Source organism: Mesoplodon densirostris, chromosome 16 (genome assembly GCF_025265405.1).
Source record: "Mesoplodon densirostris isolate mMesDen1 chromosome 16, mMesDen1 primary haplotype, whole genome shotgun sequence".
NCBI lineage: Eukaryota > Metazoa > Chordata > Mammalia > Artiodactyla > Ziphiidae > Mesoplodon > Mesoplodon densirostris.
Window position 1 is genome coordinate 56,278,560 of NC_082676.1, and position 18,789 is coordinate 56,297,348.

Genomic DNA, 18,789 nt, shown 5'->3' on the forward strand with positions numbered 1-18,789 from the left:
GGTCTGACTTAATAGGCCTGATGGTCTTGAAATTCGGATTGAATTCATAAGAGTGACGTGGCTGGCTTATCAGGGAAGACAAGCCGCAGCTGGGGAAATGACCAGACCCTTCCTTTCCAGGCACCTCGTGGCCTCTTCCAGGGGGCGCAGCCACACAAAAGTTCCCCAGTCACTCTATCCCATTATCTGGCTTTATTTTCTTCACAGGACTTATCTGGGTCTAAAATTACCTAGCTTGCATCTTTGTTTACTGATTTATCATCTGTAGACGGAAGCCCTGCAGGAGATTTACTGCTCACCATTGTCCCCCCCGCATTTTCAAAGGAGCTCGGCACATAGTAGACACTCAATAAATATTTGTTGAGTGAACAAATAAGCGAACAGACTTTCATTAGTCATGTCATATCCATGGACCATCTATATTATTTAAGCTGAGACAGTATGGTGTAATGGTGAGTGGTAGAGGAACTGGAGGCAGAATGCACTGAAATCCTTGCTCTGCCATTAACCCTGTCCCTGGGCAAACTACTTATCTGGCTGCACCTGTAAAATGGGTTAATCACCCACTTTCACAATGAGCATTCAATGAGATGACATGTAAGGTACTTAGAACAGCACCTACCAAGTAGCCAATCCAAGTTCACTATTATAAACTTCTTTGTATACTGACTCACAATTTTGACTTAAGTACATTTGTAAGACTTCACATTTCTCCCACTAATAATAACAAACATGTGGAATCTCAATCACAACCCTGAGGTAGGTACTATTATTATCTCCATCCTACAGATGAGGAAACTGAGGCACAAGGAACTAGCATGAGGTCACAGAGCTAGAAACTGCAGAGCAGGGATTCAAACAGGCAGAATCTATGTGCTTAACTACCAACTGGTGTGCCCCGTGGAATACTCACACGGCTTTTTAAACAGAGACTGTAAGTATCAATGTAAATATTCATTTTTATTTGACTCTTTATGGTGGAAAAAATTAAACATGCCAAAAGTGGAGAGAATGCTATTTTTAAAAGGTTTTAAGTGATCATGAGGCTACCACCATAGAATCAGCCTGAGAAACACCAGTGGGTCATTCATCACATGCTGGGAAATTGCAGAGCTTCATTTAATCCTCCCAACATCATAACAAGGACCCCGTTCACCTCCGGACCTTCATATAAACATACTGTTGCCTCCACCTGGAATCCTCCTGTAACCCTTCCTCTGCCTCATCTTGCTTACTTTCAGGTTCCAGCCCCATAGCTTCCTGGGGACACCTTCCCTTTCAGTCTTCTCCTTGCATTGAAACCACAGACCTTATATTGAAGTCATTGGTCCAATACCCCTAGTCCCTGAGGTCTATATCTTTTCCATTCACTCCCATACAGCCACCGCCTACGTCAGTGCTGGCACTTAATAGACGCTCAGTAAACGTATGTTGTGTTAAAGTCATCATTTTAACCAAGGTTCAGAGAGGTTCAGTAATGTGCCCAAGGTCAGACAGCCAGTAGACAGCAGGACTGGGATTCCAACCGTGTCTTTCTGGATCCAAGTTCTTCCTGCCGCCCAGATATCCACAGTGCCACGTGGGTTTGACTGTTGCTTGTCAGACATCAGGAACTAAATTACGCTTCCTCTAGGACCCCTGCCTTCAACAGGATTTTCAGAGTCCGCCTCATGAAACAGATCACAGGTTGAGTCTGCAAAATCCCTGTGGGTCATTTTCCAAGCAAAATTTAAATAGGGCCCTTTCTACTAGCTTGGGGACCATCAACACCTATTTCTTTGGCCAGACTAAGTTCTGGAGCATGATACAAAAAGAATAAAATATTTTATATTCTAGGAGGAGACACACTAGGTAAACACGTAAGGATGGGGGAGTGAAGGCACAAGGAAGTGAAGCAGAGATGCAAGCTATGTGCTGCTGAATCGCAGAGGGACAGAGGTGGGTTCCACTGAGAGGGAGGCCAAGGGGGCTTCCTGAAGAAGAGAGATTTGAGGCTGGGCCTTGGAGAATCAATCAGTGAAATTTCAATAAGCCTAAGCTAATAAGGCATTCTTAGCAGAGAGAACAGCAGAAGCCCTGAATTGTAATATGCATGGCCCTGGACCATGGAGCACCTGTTCAAGGAGGGATGTGAGGCTGTTGGGACAGTGAGTTAAGCCTGTGGAAGGCCAAGGAGTTTGAACTTCCTGATGCAAAAAGAGAGATGTCAACTTTGGGGGCTCAGAGAAACAGACACATCTTGAAGTCCAATACAGGAGTCATAGAGCAACCACAGAAGTCCCCATGATAAGGAGTGGGTAGCTGTTTACCAAGGCCATTTCTTTTTCCTCCTGGGTGCACAGCTAGACAACATCTCCCAGGCTCCCTTGCAATTGGATGTGGCCATGTGACTGAGTTCTGGCCAACAGACTACGGATGCAACTGATGGACTCACTTCTGGGTCAGACCCAGTAAATCCTCCCAAGGCATCTTCCATTCCTTTGCCTACATCACCCTCCACCCCCTAATGTCTAGATAATGATGCCCAGGCCAACAATGAAAGCCATATGATGACGCTGGAACTTCCTCCATCATCCTGGGTCCTTGAGTGACTGCATGGAGTACAGCATCCCATCCCAACCTCCAGTCCCCAGCTGCTGTCCAGGAACACATAACTGGACTAAACTAAACTAAATTTCTGTTTTATTAAGCCCCGAGATCCTGGGGTTCGTCTGTTCTGGAAGTTAGTATTACCTTAACCAATATACCCCTTGAGTTAGTTTATTCCATAAATATTCTTTGAACATCAACTATGTGCCAGGGATGCTTCTAGGCATTAGTGATTACAGTGGTGAACAAGGAGAAGGGCACTGCTCTTATGCAACTTTAGTGGGAAGAGACAGACGGCAAATAAGTAAGCAAATAAGATCACGTTAGACCAGGGACTTCCCTGGTGGTCCAGTGGGTAGGGCCCTGCACTACCAATGCAGGGGGCCTGGGTTCGATCCCTGGTCGGGGAACTGGATCACTCATGCATGCCGCAACTAAGAAGTCTGCAACTAAGAATTCCACATGCTGCAACTATGAAGTTCGCATCCTGCAACTAAAAGATCCCACATGCCGCAGCTAAAGGATCCCACATGCCACAATGAAGATCCCGCGTGCCAAACTAAGACCGGGCACAGCCAAAATACATACATACATACATATATACAATTTAAAAAAAAGATCACATTAGACCATGATAAGAGCTATAAAGGAAATAAAACAAGATGATGTAACTAGAGAGCAGGGAACTTACCCTAAATAGGGCAGTCACTTCCCTCTGCTTTTTTTATTTTTGAAACATAAAACCCTGTTTCAGGACCCACAAGCATTCTAGACACTACAGGGACAGAGAACTGCCAAAAGCGGGTGGCTCTTGATCCCCTTCCTCAAAAAATTGAGCATCCAACTCAGTGGAAGTCAAATGATCTTGTCTTGGGAAGACTTTGATGAGAACAACTAAGGCATTCATCACAGAGCCTGGTCAGATGTTTGCAGAGAGTCTATGCTTGGGGAGTTTGGCTCGGCTATATGTTGTCCTATAAATTGCCATTGTATTTCCCATTAATTACAGCCAAAGCAAATCTGCCATTTCATTAATCCTAATAGCAGCCCCCAAAGGAACAGATTCTGTCAACAAGCAGAAAGCAATCACAAGCATGGTATGAAAACTTTGCCAAGTAGCAAGTAAGAGCCCCTTCTACATGCTAGTCAATATGAACACGGTTACAGGGTGAGGTGGATGTGAGGACTAGCCAAGACTTCTAGTTTTCTCTATGGCCTGTGTTCAAACTGTGTTCTGTAAGCCTTCTACTCAGCATATCATGGAAGAGCTTAGTAGTCATACCAGTTATTAAAATACAGAAATGCTTCCATACTTATGAGTAATAGCCACTGCCCCAAGAACCCTAAATATCCACCTGATTATCCAGACACTACAGTCCTTCTCTCAAAGTCCCCTAGACCTTCTACCAATCCAGAAACCAAAAGCTCAAGCCAGGCATGAGAAAGCGCTCCAACATCTTGTTGATTGGCTGGTGCTTATGTCATGTAAATATTCTTGATATTACCCCAGCACCTACATCAGAATTCCTGGGGAGTTTGTTCAAATTGCAGATTCCTGAGCCCCACCAAACACATACTGAATTGCAATCTGTGGAGGTGAAGCCCAGCAACTGGTATTTTATCAAGCTTCCTCAACCAGAGTCATGCACTCTAAAATTTGAGAACTGCTAGTCTGGGTACCGCATTGACGTTTTGCCAAAATGAGGAGAAACCGGGTTCTGCATTCATTTGATCTGATCAGTGATTTTGAAACTTGATCAGAGCCTTCCTTAAAACAAATTCTACATTGAGATTTCAAAACACAAAATAAATCAGAGCAGAGCTGCATAAAGCCCCTTGCTTGCAAGCCCAAGCTGCGAGGGTAGAGCATGCACCACAGAAGCCATGCTGGTTCTGACAGGGAACAGAACAGCCAAAGAGAGGACAGGGTATGACGATGGATGGGGGAGGAGCCGGCAGGTTGCAAAAGCCTGATAATGGCAGAGCAGAAAGCCAGGGATAGGCCAAGAGCCCAGGGTCTTAAATTTGGATCAGCCATGATGGAGAACTGGAGTGCAAGGCACAAAGGGAGATCAGGTGTGGGACAGAGAGAGGTAAACAGAACAGGTTGGCCAAATAAGCAGGCTCCATTTGCCCAGGGAGGAAATGGTGAGGAAAGGGAACTTCTTTGGGGGGCCCTGCACTGCTCCTGTGGACAGCTACACAGCTCTGATAAAGTACCACCATCAAGACAGCACACCTAGCTGTAAGCTGTTGGGAAGAGAGGATGTGTGTTTGCTCAAAGCTGCATCCTGGGCACCTAGCCCAGTACGTGCATAGAGTCTGCCCTCAATAACACAGTATTTGTTGGATGATGGGTGGGTGGATGGATGGATGGATGGATGGACAGATGGATGCGTGGATGGATGGATGGATGGATGGGTAAATGAAGGGCTTTGTATCTGCAACAGGACCCCTGTTACTCACCTCTGAAGGTCGGGGGTCACTGGCGCCAACTCTTGTTCCCCACTCCAAGTGCCAGAAAAGTCAGGTTTGCTCTAGACAAAAAAGACTTGCTCTAAAGAAAAACTCTCAGTAGGGAGCCTTAAGACAACGTTTGCTTATGAGTCTTTAAAAATCGTATGTTTATTATTCAATTGCACCAAAAATCTACCTAAGAGTCCTCAGACCTTAGGGTGATAAGAAGGAAAAGAAGCTTTCCTTTACTGAGTGACTCTTCAATAGTTTTAATTCAAAAATTCTATTGGGATGTTTTATACATCAGATACTGCGTAAGGCACTGGTGATCAACCGGGGAAAAAATAGGCCAGAGTCCTCTCTCTTGAAGTTGGTATTCTAATGAAGGAGTCAGGCCATAAACATGAAAACATGCAAATGAATGAGATCATTTGGAATGTGATCAATGTTATTAAAAAATTTAAATAGGGATATGCAAAAGAAAGAGACTAACAGGGCAGGAAGCTTTTCAGAAGAGGAGACCCCTTGTAGAAATGGCATTTGAGCTGAAATCGGAATGACAAGAAGACGGTCATGAAAACATTAGAGAGAATAGCACACCAGACAGCAGGGGTGACGACCAGTGCAAAGGCCTGGGGTGTCATGTGTTTGAGGAATAGAAAGGAGGCCAGCATGATTGGAACTGAGCCATAAAGGCAGAGGCAGATGAGCAAGAAAAGGAAGCAGAGATCAGATCAAGCACAGTGCGGGCTGTGCAGGTAGGTGGTTTGACGATCTGATTTGGTTGAAGGACAATTATGACTGCTGTGTGGCAAACGGACGGCAAAAGGAGCCAGAGCAGAATCAGGAAACCAGGTAGGAGGCGATGGCAGTCCACCAGCAGAGAGATGACAGGGACCAAGATGGTGCCGAGAAGCAGAGAGAGAGTCAGGACACATTAGGGAGGTGGAATTGACAGGACTCAAAAGAGAAAGGAACTTAAGGAATGATGAGGAATGGCTTCTCATCCCCACTTTTCAGATAAGGAAACTGAGGTCCAGGTCACACAGCCGAAAACTATCAGGACCAGGATCTGAAACCAGGTCTCTGTGGCTCCAGAGCCCCCATGTTCTTTCCAATCGTCGTTCTTTTTTTTGTTTTTGTTTTTTGGTACGCGGGCCTCTCACTGTTGTGGCCTCTCCCGTTGCGGAGCACAGGCTCCGGACGCGCAGGCTCAGCGGCCATGGCTCACGGGCCCAGCCGCTCCGCGGCACGTGGGATCTTCCTGGACCGGGGCACGAACCCGTGTCCCCTGCATCGGCAGGCGGACTCTCAACCACTGTGCCACCAGGGAAGCCCCCAACTGTCCTTCTTTATTTGGAGTTTTTGTTCTTGTGGTCATTGCCAGAGAACAGGTGTGTGGGGTTTGTGCATTCCCTGTACGCCAACTGTTCCTCATTTGGGGAGGAAAAACAAACCCCGCACTAGTTAATGCCACTCTGCTTATTGATTTAGGCAAATGCCTGGTAGCTCCTATTCATCTTCCAAAGTGTAATGTAATAAGGGTCTGGATTACGCTGTAGCTTTCTCTGGGCTCTGAATATGCCAACCTCCTTAATCTCACAGTGTCCTCTAAGAGGTATAGAAATAAACAAACTCATGGCATTGACACGTTGGCCCGGCATGTCTTTTTCCATATATGGAAGCTGGAGGTAGACGCATGGAAAGAGCTGGAGACAGAGGCTCTCAAATAGCTTTATGACCCTGTGCAAGTCACTTGGCCTCTCTGAGCCTTCAAGTTACTCCCCTGAAAAAATGGGATAATATCCCTGACCTTTATCCCTATGTCATTTGTGAACTGAAACGTGTAATGTTAGGATGAATATTATGAATTGTTTAGTATTAAATGAGGGAATGAGGTAGGGTCGGCTGCTGAGTGATTAAATAAATATTTATTGGGCCTCTACTCTATGCCAGACACTAGTAATTCAGTGGTCGGTCGAGTAGACATGACAGGTGGTCTCTGACTCTGTGAAGCTTATAGTCTAGTTGGGGAGAGAATTAACAAATGATCACCTCTGCAAATATGCAATGTCACTGTTAGGACATATGTTTAAAGAAACATGCAAGGTGATAGTAAAGCTCAGAGAGGGTGTCCCAGGAAAAATGACTGAGCTGAATTCATTTCAATGCAAGGATGCACTGAAATGAACTATGAGATGGGCAATATGGAGAAGGATGAAAGCACGACAGTCAGTTGGAAGAGCATGTGCAAAGGTCCTGTGGCAAGAAGGAATATGTGGCACATTGGAAGACATGAAAAAAGCCAGGGGTAGCTGGCACAGAGTGAACAAGAATGAGAGGACTACAAGATAAGGCTAGAGTGAGGGCAGGGGCTTCCTTGCATAGGACCTTGTAGATCACAATGCGTTATCCTAGGTGCTCTGAAGGAAATGGAAGAAAGGGACAGAGATGAAGAAGAGAAGGCAAATTGCAAATGATTAAACAGACTAGTGTATTACAATGTGGAAGTTTTAATAAGGAGTTGGAATAAGGATGGTGTAGGAGCACAAAGAAGGGGTCTCTGATCCAACTGCAAGTATAATGGGGGTAGAATGAGGAGGAAGGCTGAAAGTGGCTGACACCTGAGGTCTTAATTGGAGGCTATTTGGAAGTTAGAGAGACAGTTGAGGCAGGAAAGGGCATTCAGGTAGACAGAACCACGTAGGCAAAATACAGCATCGCAGGATACATGAAGGAACCTGCATGTAGTTCATTAGGATGAGGATCGAGGGGCCACAGGAGCAAAGAAAGAAACTGGCGATGTAGTCAGGGCCCAGATTTTGAATGACCATTGATATTTATGAAGGACTCTACTATATGAGGAAGTTCAGTTTGGCGGAATGTTTAAGACATTTGAGAGAAGTCAGCGAAAAAAACAGACATACGTGCCTACAAAGATCTAGGGTCAAGATAGAGAAAGGCTGGAAGTGAAAAGACCCGTTAGGAGGTTACTTCTGGAGTCCAGGCAAGATACAGGGCATGGAACCATGGGGATAACAGTGTGGATGAGAGGAGACGCTGGCCAGCAGAGACCCCGGGGTTTGAGCTCTTGGCTTGATTCTTTGCCCAGTCTCCTATGAGAAGAGTTTATCTCTGCCCCGCTCTCTCACCAGCATTCCGCCCAGAACCTTAGCTTTCAAGGCTCTCTAAGCTACCACTTGCCTCCTCCCTTGCTGCTGCCCACCCCCCAATCTTGGTCAGATGCTCTGCAAAACCAACACTGTTGATGCCTGTTATGTAACACTGTTGTTTCTATCTTATGAGAACTAAGGGGGAAAAAAGTCTGCCTGACAAGTGATTTTGTATGTAAAAAACAATCTGCCAGAGGCTTGGGAAAATGTACCTGAAGTTCCTGTACACAGGGCAGGCACACCTGCTTGCCTGATGACGACTCTAGCTTCAGACAGCCTGGAAGCAGAACACAATTACACCTGAGAGGCAAAAAGTCCCTTTCCCATTTCAGGGCCTCAGACCAACATTTCGAAGTTTAATATGTATGTATGTATGTATGTATGTATGTATGTATGTATATATGTGTGTGTGTTGTGTGTTTCATTTTTCTCTACTTTCCTTTTTTAAAAAAAATTGTACTGAGGAAAACGTTTGACTTCTCAACTGCAGAGTGAAAGTAGTAACAGTGGCTGGTGAGAATAAAATGAAATAATGCAAATAAATAAGGTCTTACATGATACCTTGCATATAGTAGGCATTCATTAAAGGGGTTTTTGAGCTGCCTTTTTTTTAATTTATTTATTTTAATGTATTTATTTTTGGCTGTGTTGGGTCTTCGTTGCTCCGCGCGGGTTTTCTCTAGCTGCGGCGAGAGGGGGCTACTCTTCGTTGTGGTGCGCGGGCTTCTTAGTGCGGTGGCTTCTCTTGTTGCCGAGCGCGGGCTCTAGGTGGGCGGGCTTCAGTAGTTGTGGCACATGGGCTCAGAAGTTGTGGCTCATGGGCTCTAGAGCGCAGACTCCATAGTTGTGACACGTGGGCTCAGTAGTTGTGGTTTGAGCTGCCTTTTAGTGAGTGCTTACTCTGTTGCCAGGCTCTGTGCTAACTGCTTTCCCTGCATTTTAGCATTTAATACAGGTGCTCTCGGTGGTTCTGAATTGTCTTTGGCAGCTGGGGCATTTTTCTCCTAATTCCAGGAAGCTGATTGTGCCGCACCATCAACCATCTCCCCAGAACCCCCTAACCATGACTTTCAGAAGACATAATTTTAAGTCTTTTTAAAAATCATCCCCATTGGTTATAATTTACATGCAATTAAATGCACCCACCTTAATTGTACATTTTGATGGCTTTTGACAAATGGATATACCAGTTTACCCACTAAGATATAGAACATTTCTATCACCCTCAAGAGTCCCCTTGGGGGATGTCCCTGGTGGCACAGTGGTTAAGAATCCACCTGCCAATGCAGGGGACACGAGTTCGAGCCCTGGTCCAGGAAGATCCCCACATGCCACGGAGCAACTAAGCCCATACACCACAACTACTGAGCCTGCACTCTAGAGCCTGCGAGCCACAACTACTGAACCTGTGTGCCATAACTACTGAAACCTGTGTGCCTAGAGCCCATGCTCTACAAGAAGAGAAGCCACTGCAATGAGAAGCCCGTGTACCGCAATGAAGAGTAGCCCCTGCTCGCCGCAACTAGAGAAAGCCCACACGCAGCAACAAAGACCCAATTTAGCCAAAAAACAACAAAAAGAGTCCCCTTGGGTTCCATCTTAATAAATCCCCCACTCCTTAGCCACAGAAAAACACTTATTTGCCTTCAGTCACTACAGATTTGATTTTTCAATCCTAGATTTCATATAAAAGTATATATTATGTACTCGTTTATGTCTGCCTTTTTCCTCTCAGCATAATTTTTTTGAATTTATCCATATTAATGCACATAGCAGTAATTTATTCATTTTTCTTATTATGTAACATCCCACAAGTAGTTTCCTTATTTACTGGTAGATGGACTTTCGGCTTGTTTCCAGCTTAGAGTTATTTTCAATAAAGCTGCTGCAAATATTAGTATACAAGATTTTGCATGGACATGTTTACATGAATCTTGAATAAATACCAAGGCGTAACACTGATAAGTCATACAGTAAATGCAGACTTAACTTTATTTTAAAACGACCAAAATCTTTTCTGTTGTACCACTTTATACCCTCAATGTATGAGAATTCTACTTGCTCCACTTTTTCACCATCACTTGATATTGTCACAATTTAATTTAGCCATTCTAATGGTGATATCTATCTTATTAGAGTTTTGGTTTGCCTTTCCCTGATAACTAATGATGTCGGGCATCTTTTCATGTGCTTATCAATCATTTGTATATTCATTTGTGAATTGTCTGTTCGAGTCTTTGCCCTTTTAAATATGATAATATTATCAACAAATCCAAGATCTTTATGGTAGAAGTTATTAAAACTGAGACTTACAGGAAGAAATAATCAACCTTAGGATAACACAGTCCAAGGAAATATTCCCCTTTACTCTAAATTATTGAGATCTTTGGACTAACAGCAATTGCCACCATGGGATTCTGGGTGTGGATACACCACAGAGAGGTAGGTAGATTCATATGGTGGGAAGTATCTGTCTTATTATCTCCAACCAAGCCCTTATTAGCAGGTTGGCCCCATGGAAGTCACATAACCTCTGTAATTCTCATCTCAGTTATCTTCAAAATGCAACCAACCTAGATGTGTTGGGAAGACTGAAGCCACTATACATAAGATATCTGTTGCATAGTAGATATTCAAGATACAAAGTTTTTAATTCTATCTTAAACGTATCAGTTATAGGTTGCCACAATAATGCTGCTTTAAAAACCATCTGCCATACATACCTCCAGTTATAAAATAAGTAATCCTCGGGGATGTAACATACAGCATATGGTACATGGTCAATAATATTTTAATAACTTTGTATGAGGACAGATTGTTACTAGACTTATTGGGGTGATCATTTCATAATGTATGCAAATGTCAAATCACTATGCAATACACCCGAAACTAATGTAATATTGTACATACACTATATTTCAATAAAAAATAAATAAATAAAAATTAAAAATATACTCCTTTAAGTTATAATGGTCCAAATTCAAATAATATTATCCTACTCAAAATAGAGAGTAATAACTTTAAGTATTATATTTCTAATTTCTCCCTCCATCCTTTATGTTATTGTTTTCATAGTCTCCTTTTATATATGCTGTAAACATATATACAATACATTTCTACTGTATTACTTTGGACAGTATTCTAACAATTAAAATAGGAAAATTTAAAAAAAACCATCCCACATGTGAATCACTATATTGTACACGTGTAACTTATGTAATATTTACACCAATGATACGTCAATGTTTTTTGAAAAAAATCATCCCTCCAAATATTGTAGTTATTTTCAAAATGTGTTTATTTAGCTCTCAAGTCTGTGACCAATTACTTAGGTTAAGATCATCCAGGCGTCCCTTCCAGTTTCAGCTCAGCTCATTCACATGTCTTGGATTGGCTGACTGCTGGCTAATCTAGGATAATCTCAAGTGACGTTGCTAGGTGTCCTGGCTATATTTCACATGGCTCTCATCCTCCAGCAGGTTAGTCTGGGCAAGTTCTCTAGGGAATGGTGGAGGTATAAGAGAGCAAGCAGAAATACACAAAGACTCTTCAGCTCTAGGCTCTAAACTGGTACAGAAGATAGCCTCATTCATCAGAGGGTAGACAGCAGAAGCAAGAAGAACTACAATTTTGCAGCCTGTGGAAGGAAAACCACATTCACAGAAAGACAGACAAAATGAAAAGGCAGAGTACTTTGTACCAGATGAAGGAACAAGATAAAACCCCAGAAAAACAACTAAATGAAGTGGAGATAGGCAACCTTCCAGAAAAAGAATTCAGAATAATGATAGTGAAGAATGACCCAGGACCTAAGAAAAAGAATAGAGGCAAAGATCAAGAAGATGCAAGAGGGCCTCCCTGGTGGCGCAGTGGTTGAGAGTCCGCCTGCCGATGCAGGGGATACGGGTTCGTGCCCCGGTCTGGGAGGATCCCATATGCCGCGGAGCGGCTGGGCCCGTGAGCCATGGCCGCTGGGCCTGCGCATCCGGAGCCTGTGCTCCGCAACGGGAGAGGCCACAACAGTGAGAGGCCCGCATACCGCAAAAAGAAAAAAAAAAAAAAAAAAAAGAAGATGCAAAAAATGTTTAACAAAGGCCTGGAAGAATTAAAGAACAAACACCCAGAAGAATTAAAGAACAAACAAACATAGATGAACAATAAAATAACTGAAATGAAAAATACAAGGAATCAATAGCAGAATAACTGAGGCAGAAGAACGGATAAGTGACCTGGAAAACAGAATGGTGGAATTCACTGCTGCGGAACAGAATAAAGAAACAAGAATGAAAAGAAATGAAGACAGCCTAAGAGACCTCTGGGACAACATTAAATACAACAACATTTGCATTATAGGGGTCCCAGAAGGAGAAGAGAGAGAAAGGACCCGATAAAATATTTGAAGAGATTATAGTCAAAAACTTCCCTAACATGGGAAAGGAAATAGCCACCCAAGTCCAGGAAGCACAGAGAGTCCCAGGCAGGATAAACCCAAGGAGAAACATGTCAAGACATATAGTAATCAAATTGACAAAAATTAAAGACAAGGAAAAATTATTGAAAAAAAGAGGGGAAAAACAACAAATAACATACAAGGGAACTCCCATAAGGTTAACAGCTGATTTCTCAGCAGAAACTCTACAAGCCAGAAGGGAGTGGCACGATATATTTAAAGTGATGAAAGGGAAGAGCCTACAACCAAGATTACTCTACCCAGCAAGGATCTCATTCAGATTTCACGGAGAAATCAAAAGCTTTACAGACAAGCAAAAGCTAAGAGAATTCAGCACCACCAAACCAGCTTTACAACAAATGCTAAAGGAACTTCTCTAAGTGGGAAACACAAGAGAAGAAAAGGACCTACAAAACAAACCCATAACAACTACGAAAATGGTAACAGGAACATACGTATCAATAATTACCTGAAACGTAAACAGATTAAATGCAACAACCAAAAGACACAGGCTGGCTGAATGGATACAAAAACAAGACCCATCTATATGCTGTCTACAAGACACCCACTTCAGACCTACGGACACATACGACTGAAAGTGAGGGGATGGAAAAATATATTCCATGCAAATGGAAATCAAAAGAAAGCTGGAGTAGCAATCCTCATATCAGATGAAATAGACTTTAAAATAAAGAATGTTACAAGAGACAAGGAAGGACACTATATAATGATCAAGGGATCAATCCAAGAAGAAGATATAACAATTATAAATATATATGCACACAACATAGGAGTACCTCAATACATAAGGCAACTGCTAACAGCTATAAAAGAGGAAATCGACAGTAAGACAATAATAGTGGGGGACTTTAACACCCCATTTACACCAATGGACAGATCATCCAAACAGAAAATTAATAAGGAAACACAAACTTTAAATGACACAATAGACCAGATAGATTTAATTGATATTTACAGGACATTCCATCCAAAAACAGCAGATTACACTTCCTTCTCACGTGCACAAGGAAAATTCTCCAGGATACATCACACCTTGGGTCACAAATCAAGCCTCAGTAAATTTAAGAAAATTGAAATCATATCAAGCATCTTTTCTGACCACAACACTATGAGATTTGAAATCAATTACGGGGAAAAAAACGTAAAAAACACAAACACATGGAGGCTAAACAATATGTTACTAAATAACCAAGAGATCCCTGAAGAAATCAAAGAGGAAATCAAAAAATACCTAGAGAAAAATTACAATGAAAACACAACAATCCAAAACCAATGGGATGCAGAAAAAGCAGTTCTAAGAGGGAAGTCTATAGCAATACAAGCCTACCTCAAGAGACAAGAAAAATCTCAAATAAACAATCTAACCTTACAGCTAAAGGAACTAGAGGAAGAAGAACAAACAAAAGCCAAAGTTAGTAGAAGGAAGGAAATCATAAAGATCAGAGCAGAAATAAATGAAATAGAAACAAAGAAAACAATAGCAAAGATCAATAAAACTTAAAGCTGGTTCTTTGAGAAGATAAACAAAATTGATAAACCATTAGCCAGACTCATCAAGAAAAAGAGGAGGGAAGAGGACTCAAATCAATAAAATTAGAAATGAAAAAGGAGAAGCTACAACAGACACTGCAGAAATACAAATCATGCTAAGAGACTACTACAAGCAACTCTATGCCAATAAAATGGACAACCTGGAACAAATAGACAAATTCTTAGAAAGGTATAATCTTCCAAGACTGAACCAGGAAGAAACAAAAACTATGGACAGACCAATCACTAGTAATGAAATTGAAACTGTGATTAAAAATCTTCCAACAAACAAAAATCCAGGACCAGACGGCTTCACAGGTGAATTTTATCAAACATTTAGAGAAGAGCTAACACCCATCCTTATCAAACTCTTCCAAAAAACTGCAGAGGAAGGAACACTCCCAAACTCATTTTACGAGGCCACCATCACCCTGATACCAAAACTGGACAAAGATACTACAAAAAAAGAATATTACAGACCAATACCACTGATGAATATAGATGCAAAAATCCTCAACAAAATACTACCAAACAGAATCCAACAGCACATTAAAAGGATCATACACCATGATCAAGTGGAATTTATCCCAGGGATGCAAGGATTCTTCAATATATGCAAATCAATCAATGTGATACACCATATTAACAAATTGAAGGAGAAAAACCATATGATCATCTCAATAGATGCAGAAAAAGCTTTCAACAAAATTCAACACCTATTTATAAAAAAAACTCTCCAGAAAGTGAGCATAGAGGGAACCTACCTCAATATAATAAAGGCCATATGCAACAAACTCACAGCAAACATCATTCTCAATGGTGAAAAACTGAAAGCATTTCCTCTAAGATCAGGAACAAGACAAGGATGTCCACTCTCACCACTATTATTCAACATAATTTTGGCAGTCCTAGCCACGGCAATCAGAGAAGAAAAAGAAATAAAAGGAATACAAATTGGAAAAGAAGTAAAATTGTCACTGTTTGCAGATGACATGATACTATACATAGAGAATCCTAAAGATGCCAACAGGAAACTACTAGAGCTAATCAATGAATCTGGTAAAGTTGCAGGATACAAAATTAATGTACAGAAATCTCTTGCATTCCTATACACTAATGATGAAAAATCTGAATGAGAAATTAAGGAAACACTCCCATTTACTATTGCAACAAAAAGAATAAAATACCCAGGAATAAACCTACCTAGGGAGACAAAAGGCCTGTATGCATAAAACTATAAGACACTGATGAAAGAAATTAAAGATATACAAACACATGGAGAGATATACCATGTTCTTGGATAGGAAGAATCAACATTGTGAAAATGACTATACTACCCAAAGCAATCTACAGATTCAATACAATCCCTATCAAATTACAAATGGCATTTTTTACAGAACTAGAACAAAAAATCTTAAAATTTGTATGCAGACACAAAAGATCCCGAATAGCCAAAGCAGTCTTGAGGGAAAAAAACGGAGCTGGAGGAACCAGGCTCCCTGACTTCAGACTATACTACAAAGCTACAGTAATCAAGAAAATATGGTACCAGCACAAAAACACAAATATAGATCAATGGAACAGGATAGAAAGCCCAGAGATAAATCCACGCACCTATGGTCAACTAATCTATGACAAAGGAGGCAAGGATATAAAATGCAGAAAAGACAGTCTCTTCAATAAGTGATGCTGGGAAAACTGTATAGCTACATGTAAAAGAATGAAATTAGAACACTCCCTAACACCATACACAAAAATAAACTCAAAGTGGATTAGAGACCTAAATGTAAGACTGGACACTAAAAAACTCTTAGAGGAAAACATAGGAAGAACACTCTTTGACATAAATCACAGCAAGATCTTTCTTCATCCACCTCCTAGAGTAATGGAAATAAAAACAAAAATAAACAAATGGGACCTAATGAAACTTAAAAGCTTTTGCAAAGCAAAGGAAACTACAAAGAAGACGAAAAGACACCCTCAGAATTGGAGAAAATATTTGCAAACGAATCAACGGACAAAGTATTAATCTCCAAAATATATAAACAGCTCATGCAGCTCAATATTAAAAAAACAAAAATCCAATCCAAAAATGGGCAGATGACCTAAATAGACATTTTTCCAAAGAAGACATACAGATGGCCAAGAAGCACATGAAAAACTGCGCAGCATCACTAATTATTAGAGAAATGCAAATCAAAACTACAATGACGTATCACCTCACACCAGTTAGAATGGGCATCATCAGAAAATCTACAAACAACAAATGCTGGAGAGGGTGTGGAGAAAAGGGCACCCTCTTGCACTGTTGGTGGGAATGTAAACTGATACAGCCACTATGGAGAACAGTATGGAGGTTCCTTAAAAAACTAAAAATAGAATTACCATATGACCCAGCAATCCCACTACTGGGCATATACCCAGAGAAAACCTTAATTCAAAAAGACACATTCATCGGGGCTTCCCTGGTGGTGCAGTGGTTGAGGGTCCGCATGCCAATGCAGAGGACATGGGTTCGTGCCCCAGTCCGGGAAGATCCCACATGCCGCGGAGCGGCTGGGCCCGTGAGCCATGGCCGCTGAGCCTGCGCGTCCGGAGCCTGTGCTCCGCAACAGGAGAGGCCACGGCAGTGAGAGGCCCGCGTACCACAAAAAAAAAAAAAAAAAAAAAAAAAAGACGCATTCACCACAATGTTCATTGCATCACTATTTACAATAGCCAGGTCATGAAAGCAACCTAAATGCTCATAGACAGACAAATGGATAAAGATGTGGTACATGTATACGATGGAATATTACTCAGCCATAAAAAGGAATGAAATTGGGTCATATGTAGAGACATGGATGGATCTAGAGGCTGTCATACAGAGTGAAGTAAGTGAAGAAAGAGAAAAACAAATATCATATATTAATGCATATATGTGGAACCCAGAAAAATGGTACAGATGAACAGGTTTGCAGGGCAGAAACAGAGACACAGATGTACAGAACCAACGTATGGAAACCAAGTGGGGAAAGTGGCATGGGGGTGGGGGGTGGATGGTGGGATGAATTGGGAGTTTGGGATTGACATCTATACACTAATATGTATAAAATGGATAACTAGTAAGAACCTGCTGTATAAAAAAATAAATAAAATAAAATAAAAATTAATAAAATAAACTGGTACAGAGTCACTTCAACAATATCCTATTGGTCAAAGTAAATCACAGGCCAGTCCAAATTCAGTAGGTGGGAAAGCAACTCCACCCACCTCTTTGGTGACAGAAACTACAAAGTCACAAGGAAAAGAGTATGCATACTGGGAGGCTGAAGAATTGGTCCTACTGTGCTAATCTGCCACACAAAACAATACCCAAGCAGACCAAAAAGATAAACTTAAATTACTTCCTGCTCTCATATCTCACTAATTCTGGTCTGAGGCTGAATATCTACGATCCAATTTCCCTCATCCTAGAAAAAAGAATAGCCCAGTGACCTGAGTTCTATAAGATGTGAGTCAGTGTCACTGATCATTAGCAAGTCTAGCAGAACCAGGAGGTGAAATAGAAGCTGAGAAGTTAGGTCGTTTGTAAGGAGATGCTGATGGTACTCACTGTTTCTACCCCCACCAACTTCACTCCTCTTGTTCGCCTCTATCCTGCTAAATGGGCTAGATTCCAAGGAGCTTGGGGAAGGTGAAGTCTCTGGCCTCAGATACAGGTATTTAACAAGCGTCCATCACTTTATCAACCACAGGCTAAGCCATTTTGGACTTGAATCCTGAAAATAGTGGAGGAGCAATTTGAGAAGACCTGCCTTGTTAGGGACACCTACTAGGTAGTCTGACCAACTCACAATGACCATTACTATTGGTCTTCACATCTACAGACCTAACAGTGGGCTTCTGGAAGTCTGTTTATGCAACAAAACAGCAACACCCCCATGCCTGAATCAGGTCGTTTAAATGTAAGTGAGCCCCTGATCCAAGCTGGATCAGAATCCTTCCTTTAGAATTTTGAATTGAGATATTCACTCCTTCTGGTGGTTGGCTCTGTAATAGTTTGGGTAGCGTGGGGTTGGCAGATTCTGTCCATTATGAATATCACGTGTATCAGAAAAGCAGAGAAAGAAAGGTTTCAGGAAAAGAAAACAGTGAAACATAGAGTAGTAAAGAAAATCTAAATGGCTTCCAAATCCCTGGTTTTGGTAACTTCTTATAGTGGGATTTTGTTGTTTTTGCCTGTCCAATATCCATTCTTCCTTATTCGGGTACTAATACATTGAATTTCCTATGGAGAACCATCCCTTTCCCACCTCCACCCAGGTTTATTTGCATAAGAGCTGACTATACCCTAATTCCAGGGGAGGGTATGACACCCAAGCCTGGCCATAAGAACATCACATCCCTCTGGCCACAGTTATAATGTCAGGGATGGGAATATGACCCAATTAGAGACAATAAATCTCAAGATTTAGGCAAGTGAGACTAGAAAAAAGAAACACCCTCTCTTTTCCACTGGACTTGAAGTGTACGGATGTGAGCCAAGAATTGCTGGCCACCATCTTGCCAGCACTAGAGTTAAGCCTG

General features: G+C 41.8%; 1 protein-coding gene and 1 non-coding gene across 2 annotated transcripts in view; one reads left to right on the top strand and one right to left on the bottom strand.

Annotated features, from left to right (window-relative positions):
* Window positions 1–18,789, bottom strand: part of SHISA9 (shisa family member 9) — a 307,975-nt gene that overhangs the window by 163,616 nt on the left and 125,570 nt on the right. The gene's annotated exons all lie outside the window — the stretch shown is intronic.
* On the top strand, window positions 2,927–2,999 carry TRNAG-ACC (transfer RNA glycine (anticodon ACC)). Its single transcript has one exon. It is a non-coding gene; the product is annotated as a tRNA-Gly (tRNA).